Raw genomic sequence first — 11,832 nt, 5'->3', positions numbered from 1 at the left:
CTTAGTATGCTGTCCTCCAGTTCAATATCTCCTGAACCCTAAAACTATTTGATGGAAAAGGGCATCAAGAATTAACCCCAGCCTACATAACCACTGTGAGTGCTGGTGACAGTTCTTAGGTTTGACAAAAGCCACCAAACAAGACCAAAAGGTTTGAAACTATATGCTGTATTCATCCCTATGCTAGTGCTGAGTACGCTGCAGGAATGGAGGAGCAGTGGCTTGAGTCTGGAGATACAAGGGGAATAGGCTTTCAGCACTTGGCAGGCAGCAGACAAGCAGCAGCCATAGAATAGCTGGGGCGTAGGAATGCTGCAGCCATCACTCCTCTCCTCCCACCTCCCACCACCCCGGCTGCCGCTTGCTTGTTGCCGAATGTATCTAGCATGCCCTCTGAACTGAAAGGGTATTCCCTGAGAGGGCCTTATGGCGACTTTCTGGAGTACACTTCTACCCCGATATAACGCTGTCCTTGGGAGCCAAAAAATCTTACCACATTATAGGTGAAACCGTGTTATATCGAACTTGCTTTGATCCGCCGGAGTGCGCAGCCCCGCCCCCCCAGAGCGCTGCTTTACCGCGTTATATCTGAATTCGTGTTATATCGGGGTAGAGGTGTATATGGCATAGCGTGGTCACAGTGCAGCAGTGAATTCCTTTCTTGCTCCCTACGAAGAAACCACCAAATATAGGGTGTAAAACCTTTTCTTTTTGAGAGCATGGGTTGAAAATGAACCTGAATACAGCAGCAAATCTTGCTCTAACCTCAGCAGGTGTGGAGGGCCTCATGACAATGAAAATAGTATGGTTGCTGTGCAGCATGGGGCAGGGTTTTGGAAGAAAGGGCACACAGGAGTATCCACGGTAGGGAACCTTTTTCCTGAGGAAGGGATAAGAGAAACAACAAACCACACATGACAGATATTAGTCATATCACTTAATGCGCTACTGGAAGGTGCTCAGGTTCTAAGGCAATGAGGGCAGTATAAGGACATGTATAGAATAGAAAGCAGTGCAGAGGGTGTCTTAGGGCAGGCTGGCAGTAGGACTGGAGGATCCGCAGATCTATATGGGTCATTTGTGGTCTTTCCTCCCTGGGGGGGAAGTATGCTTTTCCCCTGAGGATGGACCAAGCATCCAGCTTAGACACTTGGGCTGATTGCTGGTGTGTGGATTTACCCCTTAGGAATAAATATTTTGCTTCTTTTTCAGATACGTTGTTATATCTAGGTGTATGACAATGCCGAATAAAGGTTAAAGGGACACAGAGTAACAGGGTAACATTAATTCACAACCATGATGGACAAGCGCAGCCTGAGGGGTGAGGGGCACCCAAAGTTTGGAGAAAGATGCCTTGAAAAACCTTTGCAATATTTTATCCTTAGTGAGACCACATTTAGAAGAATCCCTATCTTGATGGGGTCACCACAGAATCTAAAGCTGAATCTGAATTAAAGGCCCATTGCAGTCAATGGAATTCTTTCTGTTGATTTCAGTGGGCTTTGGATCCAGCCTGGTAGGTACTGAGAAAACTATGTCAGGCTGTGACAATTTAAGTGAGGAGAATTTAAAAGCAGTGATATGTTAAGCCTTGATCTTGCATTTGGGTGGACTTTAGTGTCCAAATGAAGCCCCATTAAATGGGTTCTGCCTAGATCTGATGGCAGCACTGGGACTATGAGTTTAAAAGTCTCATTGAAACACACACAGGAAAATTCTTTAGTCTTTATAATGAATCCCAAATGAGCGCATTTTCCTCACCCAAACATGAATGAGACCTTCCAGGTCTAGAAAATCTTTATATGACATTTTTTCAATTATCATAGGACTCCCATCTTGTTTTACTCAAATGTCCCTTAATAGGAAATAGTTCTAATTTCAGACTTGTTGGCACCCTCCCACAATTATCTGTGGCATACTCTTCCAGTAATGTAAAAACTGGCATCAGATATGTCAACTCATGAAGTTGAGGAATAGTCAGTTATCAATTTTAAATAAATTAATCCAACATCATCTACAACATCCACAGCTCCCCACAGCTGCCTGGGCGGTTCTTACCATGGCCCAGCTGTGGCTCTTCAACCACCGAGGCCCCACCCCCAGGCCAGGCACGAGCAGCCGTGGGAAGCTGTGGACCCTCCACCTGTCCTGGACGGGGGGCCTGGGGACACAGGCTGGGGGCTGCTCTCGGGCCCCTCCACCCCAGGCAGGTGGAGAGGCCCTAGCTCCCCACCAAGGCTCCAGCTTCCAGCTTGGCCAGGGGGTGTGGCCTCAGGGGGAAGAGGAGGGGCACGGGCAGGGCCTCATGCTCCCCACCACACTTTTAGGAAGGCTACATCGCCCATGACTCCATGACCTATTCCAGAAATTAACTATCCTTATAGTTAGAAAGCTTTTCCTAATATCTAATTTAAATCTCCCTTGCTACAGATTAAGTCCATTACTTCTTATCCTACATGGAGAACAATTGATCACCTTCCTCTTATAACAACCCCTAACACATTGGAAGACTGTTATCAGTTCCCTCCTCAGTCTTTTTTTCTTAAGACTAAACTTGCCCAGTTTTTTTAACCTTTCCTCATAAGTCAGGTTTTCCAACCCTATCATTTGTGTTGGTCTCCTCTGGATTCTTTCCATTTTGTCCACATCTTTCCCAGGGCCGGCTCCAGGCACCAGCTTACCAAGCAGGTGCTTGGGGGGGCCACACCAGAGAAGGGCGGCACCTCCGGCTCTTCGGCGGCAATTCGGCTGGTAGTGGGTCCCTCGCTCCCGCTCGGAGCGAAGGACCTCCTTCCGAAGTGCTGCAGATCGCGATCCCGACTTTTTTGTTTGTTTGTTTTGTTTTTTGTTTTGCGAGGGGGGGGGCTGCTTGGGGCGGCAAAAACCCTGGAGCCGGCCCTGATCTTTCCTAAAGTGTGACACCCAGAATTGGACACAGTACTCCAGCTGGGGCCTCACCAATGCCGAGTAGAACAGGACAATTACCGTTACATACAATACTCCTGTTAATAAACTCCAGAATCATAGTAACCTTTTCTGCAGCTGCATCACACTGATGACTCACATTCAGTTTGTGGTCCACTACAATCCCCAGATCCTTTTCAGCAGTACTACCACCTACACAGTTATTCCCCATTTTGTAGTTGTACATTTTATTTTTCTTTCCTATGAGAAGTACTTTGCATGTGTCTTTATTGAATTTCATCTTGTTGAATTCAGACTAATTCTGTAATTTGTCAAGGTCATTTTGAATTTTAAAGCCTGTCCTACAAAGTGCTTGCAATCCCTCCCTGCGTGGTGTCATCTGCAAATTTTATATGCATTATCCAAGTCATTAATGAAAATATTGAATAGTACCAGACACAGGACCAACCCCTGTGCGACCCAACTAGATACTCCCTCCCAATTTGGACATCAAACCATTGATAACTATTCTTTGAGTACAATCTTTCAACCAGTTGTGCACCCACCTTATAGTAAATCTAGACTACATTTCCCCAGTTTGCTTATGAGCATGTCAGGCGGAAGTGTGTCAAAAGCCTTACTAAAATCAAGTTATATCACATCTACTTCTTCCCCCCATTCACTAGGCTAGTAATCCTATCAAAGAAGGAAATTAAGATGATTTAGCATGATTTATTCTTGGCAAATCCATGCTGATTATTTCTTACAACTCTATTATCCTCCAGGTGCTTATAAACTGATTGTTTAATAATTTGCTCCAATATCTTTCCAGGTATTGAAGTTAGGCTGAGTGGTCTAGCATTCCCCGGGTCCTCCTTGTTCCCCTAGATAGGTACTATGTTTGCCCTTCTCCATTCTCCTGGGACCTCTCCTGATGTCCGCCATGAGTTCTCAAAGAAAATTGCTAACAGCTCCAAGATTGCTTTAGCTAGTTCCTTAAGTACCCTAAGATGAATTTTGTTAGGCCCTGCTGAGTTGAATACATCTTACTTATCTAAATATTCTTTAGCCCATTCTTTCCCTATTTTGAGTATCTGACATTACTGACCTTGTTAGTGCAAGCCGAAGCATTAAGCATTACTGCAAATCTGCATTAAGCACTACTGCTTTCTTGATGTCAACAGTTATTGGCTCTCCTTCCCTGCCAAGTAGAGGACCTACATTTGCCTTTGTTTTTCTCTTGCTCCGAATGTATTTAAAGAACCTTGTCTTACTTGCTCATTAATAAATTTTGCTTTACAACATTATTAATACTCCAGTTTAACAGATGAGGAAACTGCCAGGTTAAATGCCTACACTGAGGAAAGTAAAAACAAAAAAAAATTCCCACTGGCTCATCTGAACAGTGGTTAGCAGCAATGGGAGCATTGAAAAAGCTTTGCTAACCTCGCATCGCACTTGACACCATAGTACACACAGACCCACACACCAGTGCCTGCTCTACAGTAGGGCTGATCCCCCCAAGGGCAGATGGTTTACACCTTTCCCCACTGCACACAAGGCCAAATGACTTGCCCGAGGCCCGTCGAATCACGGCGGGGGGTTCTGTGACGAGGACGTAAATTCCCAGCCTGTGTCAATCCAGCCTTCCCAAGCCAGGCCCCGGGACCACCCTGAACCTGATGCAACGTGCTCAGGCCACACATACCTCGGCAGCGGCACAGACACCCTCCGCCACCCGCGCCCGGCCCCTTCCCCAACAGCGGGGCCCTGGCCCCGCCCTCCCGATGCTTGTGGACGGGGGAGGCGCCTGCCGCCTGCGCCGGGCCCAGCCTCAGCAGCAAGAGAGTCCGGCTAAGCCAAGCGGCGGGCTCCAGCCGCGCCTTGCGCCCGGCCCGGCGGGAGGCGGCGGACCCGCAGGTGAGGCGCGTTGGCGGGCTGGGCTCTGGCTGTGCTGGGCCCGAGTCTCCTGCGGCCTCTCGCCGCCAGCTCCGGGGCGCCGCGGCCTCCCCGGGCTTGCACGGGTCTGGGAGGGCGGCGGTCCCCGCCTGCCCTGGAGGGGGCGGGTCCTCGAGCCCGGGCGGGCGGCGGGGCTCCCAGCGTGGGGCACAGGCTGGGTCCGGTAGCCGGAGCTGCGGCCCCCCTCTCCCGAGCGGGGGTGGGGAACCCCGGGAACCTCCCAGGGGAAGAGCGGAGACACGCTCGCCCTGCCCGAGAACCGCGGCCGCTGGCATGGGGCTGCCTCTCCCCGTGCGGTGCGGTGCCCCCTGGAAGTGACGGGCTCCGGCTGGGCCCCGGGGGGGCTGCTGCAGACATCCAGTAGCAGCACAGGCCGCGTAGCTTGAGCGGGGCTAAGCTACAGCAATTGCTTAACGCCCCCCTCTCCCCAGTTCCTCCACCTGGCCGTGGAAGGGCCTGGCTCCCGCCCCCAGACTTTGCAGTAGCAGAGAGCTGGATCCACACGCCACAACGGCTTTATATAATGGCTTAAAATGCAAGATCTGAGCACTTGTAAATTTTGCGTTGGAATCCGGATCCCAGGGTTCAGCTTCATCTCCATCTCTAGAACTGGTTCAATGCGCTCAAATTGGTTACTCTTCTTTTTCCATGCTGCACTAAAAATAATTGATTTCTCTCATCTTGTTGGTTAATATTCACTTGAGCTACAACATTAATTTGTTGTTAACTTCCCTCTTTATTGATTGAAAGAATTTCATGTGGAATCCCTACACTTCATTCTGCTATAACCATACTGGCATTTTCTCACCATGTTAGAAGCTTTGACTCCTAAACTTAAAAGGTTATTGGGTAACAATATTTTTAAGAAGCATCTATAGTCCACCTGTAGAAATACAGCACACCCTTGCAATACACACTTCATTATAATGAATCTTTGTCTATACCGAACCTGGATCCCAACTACAGTACAATACTGTGTGTGGTTTTAAAAAAAAGGGGGAGGAGGCGCGTTGTACACGTGTGCACAACTACAGCTTGGCGCCCCGCCGCTGTGGTGTTTTGATTGTCTTTTCGTTCTAACAAACCCCTGGCTATAATGAACAAAAGGCTTGGATCCTGACAGGCTCATTATAGTGAGGGTGTCGTGTAAATAGCTTCATTCTGAAATGTGGCATCAATTCAGTTTCCTTCGTTAGAACGATAAAATGGAGTTGAAGGCACTAAATTAGTTAACAGATTCCAAGTTATGGTGATTATGGGACAAACTCCTCAAAGGTCAGGATTTGCTGGCTTCATTGGCCTTCCTTTCTCAGATCCGTGGGCCTAAGGAAAGAGGAATGGGAAATCCTTACTTTAAGTTAAAAACAGGTGTACTGGACACTTTGGAATCATTAGTTTTTCTAAAGCCTCTCAGCAAGTCCAGGAGAAGACTGCTTACTTTGGAAAGCAATATACGGGTGTGATGTTATTGACATGAACTGGGACCGTATAGATCATTGTTGCAACCAAAGTCCTGTAGTGGCATCAAATCTTGTATAAAGGGGGTCAAATAGGGTGTCTAAGACAAGGTTATGGTTTGCTGGTTATGCTATCTGTCTGCGTATCGTTTTTGTAGTTGGAGTTATGAATATTGGCGCTATACTGTCTGTATTTCAAACTTCTGCTATGTTTCTGAGTGACACCCCAGACAAGTTGGTGTCAGCTCTGCCTAGCCTGCTTGATGGCCCATTAAGGACCATCAGCTATACAATTGACCCATTGAGAGAAGGCAGATATGCCTTGTAAATCAAAGTATGCAGGGACTTGCCCATGTGACTCCAGACTCCATTTTGCTGTAATTTTCCACAGTAAGGACAAAGAGGTGTTCTTACACCTGGCAAAGACTATAAAAGGCTGATGCCTCATCTCCATCTTGTCTTCAGTCCTGCTTGTTACCTCTGGAGGGACTTTGCTACAAAAGGAAGTTCTATACGAAGGACTGAATGACCCATCCCAGCTGGGGATGTACTCCAGAGACTTGATTTTAAACCTGCAGTTTATTCTATCACTGCTACAAGCCTGAACCAAGAACTTTGCCATTACTGTGTGTAATGTTGATTCCATTTAACCAATTCTAGCTCTCATCTCTTTTTCCTTTTATGAATAAACCTTTAGATTTTAGATGATTTGTGGGTAAGATCTGATTTGTATATTGACCTGGGTCTGGGGCTTAGTCCTTTGGGATCAAGAGAACCTTTTTTCTTTTACTGGGGTATTGGTTTTCATAACCATTTGTCCCCCTAACGAGTGGCACTGGTGGTGATACTGGGAAACTGGAGTGTCTAAGGGAATCGCTTGTGTGACTTGTGGTTAGCCAGTGGGGTGAGACCAAAGTTCTCTTTATCTGGCTGGTTTGGTTTGCCTTAGAGGTGGAAAAACCCTAGCCTTAGGCTGCAACTGCCCTGTTTTAAGCAATTTGTCCTGAATTGGCACTCTCAGTTGGGTCCCGCCAGAACCAGCATCGTTACAACGGGGGAAACAACAATTTTTAAAAGCAGCAAAGAGTCCTGTGGCACCTTATAGACTAACAGACGTATAGGAGCATGAGCTTTCGTGGGTGAATACCTACTTCTTCGGATGCATCTTTTTCTTTAAAATTCATACTTGCCATGACATGAATTTAGTAATCAATGAACATTTTCTTGTTTGGAGAAATCTAGTTTTGAAATAAATAGTGGAAACTTTGATGCTGTACTCAGCTGGATCAAGCCTAGCCTGCGTTGCCTCATCTTTCACTTTACCTTGTTTCCTGCTACTATCTGATAAGCCACCATCTGCATTCTAGAAACAGACTAGATTAACTTTTCCTGTTTTCATCTGAGAGAATATTTGGGATGAGGAATTAGACCATTTGTTTTGCGTTTATACTTTGACTTGTTTTGCACATCTTCACTGTGAATGGAAAGTCAAAAGTCTTGTTTTGTTCTGTAGCGGACATCTTTTAGATTTGGAAGCTAGAGAGATCGAATAGCTCCCATGAGGAACAGCTTCTAGCTTACTTAAGGAAAAAGAGTTGATTCTCAAATCAGTCCGTTCCAAATAAGTAGGGAACTCAAATTTTGAACAAGTTGTCGCAACTGGCCTAGTCCCCCTCTCTAGTTGAGAGTTAATCAGTTATAAGTGGACCCAACCACTGGATCCCACATGCTTCTAAGCCTCTGGGTCTAAGCAGAGGTGGGTCACTGTTCCTAGATCTGGATCTCTAAGGCAAACCTCAGGTGCAGATCCTATCACTGACACCCTTCCTTGGGGCGTGGGGCTCTGCAGCCTGGCTGCCTTAGGCTATTTCTACACTACACAGCTTTTAGTGACATAGATGTCGCTACAGCCGTGCCACTAAAAGTCGCGCATTGTAGTTGCTGTTTGTCAGCTCTCCTGCCGACAAAAAACTTCCACCCCCAACACACTGGCACTTGTTGCAGCAAAACTTCAGTTTTTTGGGGATTAACACCTCTGAAAGGCACAAGTTTTGTCTTTCAGTTGCCAGTGTAGACATAGTCTTAGGGCTTGTCTACACTATGCAGCTTTTAGAGACAACAGCCTTGTTGCAAAAAGTCAGCGTGTGTGAATGCTCTCTATTGGTATTTTGTCAGCACTTTTGCCGACAAAATACTTCCAGCCCCGCGAGCAGCAGTGGCCTTGTCGGCAGGAGAGCATTCCTGCGACAAAGCCGCGTTCACACTGCCACTTGTGTCGGCAAAACTTTTGTCTTTCGCGGGGCGGCTTTTTTAAGTACCCGTGAAAGACACAAGTTTTGTCGACAACATCGCAGTGTAGACAAGCCCTTAGACTCCAGTGCCTCAGCCCTTCTGAGTCGCTGATTGCTTTTACTCGCACACTCACAGTTCCACTTTACTATGGGTGCTCTGAGCTGCTTTATTAACCTCTTCAGGGATGGCATGGCTGGTAAGCATGGAATACAGGCTTTGCAAAGGAATTTCTTAACCAGGGTTGCATCATTTTGAAAAATCAGAGCCCTGAGGTACACTCCTAGTCTTATCTCATTTCTTCTGTGAGTCTGAGGTATGGTCAGCCTTGCAGGCAAGGCAGAGTCCCTCCCACTTTCTCTCTTCAGCCCAGTCTTCTGCCATGTGGCAGTGGATGGCCTTCCTTCTTACCCGTATGCTCTAGCTTGGAAATTCCAGCCCCTTCTTCCCATCAGGCTTCTGTGTACACAGTCCTTTGTTGCATGGTGATGGGCCAGAAGTTGAGACAGTCAAATTTGATGACACTTAGTTGCTCTGTGATGGCTTCTCAGACCTAGTTTTTAACTAGGTGCCAAGCCCTTAATATAAAATGGATGTTTAATCCAAAATGAAGATTGTAATACAAACTGGAGTTCACAATTTGGTATAGACATATTCCTCTCTGTCATGTGAGAACTTCTAGATTTCTAATGTTAATATTACTGGCATCTACTTGAGGAAGAGAGGAGACATGTGCTCATAGCTTCCCATTTTACTTTTTTTAAAAATCACAAGTCATAAATGGCTTCCCGAAAGATCAAAAATAAGGTAGGTTACAGTTCAGTATCTTTATAAACAGCCAGTATTAGCATTATTATATAAGAGAGGTGCTTCAAATTAACCTGATAGCTGAAGACTCCTGTAGGAAAATGGAGTCCCTGAATCAGATCCAGAGACAACGCTCTTAGAAATTCCAGCAGCTGAGAATGGTGCGGACAGGACTTCTCACCATGGCCTTGCACTTAGGCTTTGGAATAGGGTTGCCAACTTTCTAATCTCACAAAACTGAACACCCCTGCCCCACCCCCTGCCTCGGCCCTTCCCCGAGGGCCTGACCCTGCCCCACCCCTTGCTCCATCTCCCCTCCCTGTTGCTCGCTCTCCCCCACCCTCACTCACTTTCACCAGGCTGGGGCAGGGGGTTGGGGTGCGGGCTCTGGGGTGGGGCCAGGGATGAGGGGGGTTGGGGTGCAGGAGGGGGCTCAGGGCTGGGGCAAGGGGTTGGGGTGTGAGCAGGGTGTGGGCTCCGGGAGGGAGTTGGGGTGTGGGAGGGGACTCTGGGCTAGGGTTTGGGGTGCAGGGTCCCAGCGGCGCTTACTGTGGCTCCCAGGAAGCGGCTGCCAAGTCCCTGCGGCCTCATGGCACATGGGCAGCCAGGGAGTCTCCGTGCTCTGCCCTCGCACCCACAGGTGATTGGTCGCGGTTCCTGGCCAGTGGGAGCTGTGGAGCTGGCCCTCGGGGCGGGAGCAGTGCGTAGAGCCTCCCTGGCTGCCTCAGGCACCTGGCGTCCACTTCTGGGAGCCACGCAGAACCAAGGCAGGTAAAGAGCCTGCCTTAGTTCTGGGCCCCTGCTGTGCCACCAACCAGACTTTTAATGGCCCATTTGGCGGTGCTGACTGGAGCCCCCAGGGTCCCTTTTTGACCGGGTGTGCCGGTCGAAAACTGGATACCTAGCAACCCTACTTTGAGGTGACTGACTTTTGGTTAGTAGGCTTAGTCTTCTGGCTGAGTAGAAGTCTGGTAAATTTTTCAAGCCCTGCTTATCCATACGAACATCTCTAGTAATTGGATAAATGAATTTGGGGGTTGATTGTACCCTCTGAAGAATGTTTCTTTCTTTTGTTGCAGCCAATATCTATCTACTTGTGGTGAAAGCTTTCTTTTGATCATACCAAACTGCATCCCAAACCTTCCTTTTCTCCCAGTGCAGTCTTTCTTGATTTTTCTGCCTTCCATGTATCCACTGGTATCCTTGATCTCCCTCTGAATGGTTCTTCCTGACTATCTTTTTTTTAACCAGTTTCCTGCCTTTCTTAAGGGTCTGGTACCTTGTGTGATAGCACCATGAGAATTGAGGAGAACTTACTGTTCAGCCACTTTGGTAATATACTACTAAGCATGGGGAAATTATTGTTGTCCTTTAGTTCTCACAAAGTATTTTTAACTTCCATCACCAAACTAATCGGATCTGCAGGTCTGGCAAATATAAATTCTAACTTTTTTCCCCTCTAAGTATCCACCTGCTTTCTCATTTCATATGCTAAGACTGTAAGATCTCTGCAGAGAATTGGTTTCTGTTGCATAAATTCAGTGCTTAGCATAATGGGCCTGATCCCTGATTGGGGCATTTAGGGGCTACTGCAATACAAGATAAGTCTCACATTTTTCTTTTGATAAATCCTAATTTCTTAGGACCCCCCCACCCCCAAAAAAGGAATTGCCATAATTAAAACAGATATTGAGACATTGAAGCTGGAAATACAGATTATGTAATCAAAAGAAGATTATAAATTATTTTTACGGCAGTGGTTTTTAAGAGTTACCTCTATATTCTTGCAATATTTCAACTTTGTGCTGAATACCCCAATAGCAAGGAAAAGGGCATTCACACATTTTTCTTCCCTGCACCCAAACTTCTTAAACTAAGTGTAAACAAATGCTTACTGGCCTTTGGGCTGAGAAGAGGGGGCATTTAACAAACTCTACTAAAATTGAGGAAATTCTGACGCTTTCCTCTGTAAGTCACCTTCCATATTGCTTCCCCCCACAAAAAAAGTGACCACTCTTTTTTTTTTTTTTTAAACTACTGTAGGAGTTGGGGAAGTGAAATGTAATAGTTTTTGGTTCAATTTTAACATTGTCTGCCATATTGAAATTTCACAACACAGATCAAATCAATCTCTGAATATTGCATCGCTGCAATAAGACTTAAGTTTTGAATTAGTACTCAAATTATTTTCAGCAGATATTAAAGATCATTGTCAGGTTAGCTAACATTCCTTTTCAGTGTTTATGCTAAGACTGGGAAACTGATTTTGTCTTGACATTGAGCAGCTTTTGTCTGATGGTCCAATACTAGAACAGACTCAAGCAATTAGTGGAGTCCTCTGTTTTGTGGCTCAACTGGCAGTGTGTGCAACCTAGACTTTAGTAAGGCATTTGATACGGTCTCGCATGATATTCTT

At 46.6% G+C, this 11,832-nt stretch overlaps 1 protein-coding gene across 1 annotated transcript in view; it reads left to right on the top strand.

Moving 5' to 3' along the window:
* Nucleotides 1–4,759: 4,759 nt before the first annotated feature.
* TRIM13 (tripartite motif containing 13) overlaps nucleotides 4,760–11,832 on the top strand; it is a 9,175-nt gene continuing 2,102 nt past the window's right edge. Inside the window, exon 1 of the mRNA XM_026653497.1 lies at nucleotides 4,760–4,824. The gene's annotated coding sequence lies outside the window, so the exon portion shown is untranslated. The remainder of the gene's footprint in view (nucleotides 4,825–11,832) is intronic.

The sequence above is a fragment of the Terrapene carolina genome, unplaced genomic scaffold (genome assembly GCF_002925995.2).
Source record: "Terrapene carolina triunguis isolate 2854851 unplaced genomic scaffold, T_m_triunguis-2.0 Scaffold139, whole genome shotgun sequence".
Taxonomy (NCBI): domain Eukaryota; kingdom Metazoa; phylum Chordata; order Testudines; family Emydidae; genus Terrapene; species Terrapene triunguis.
This window is presented reverse-complemented; position numbering and strand designations above follow the sequence as displayed.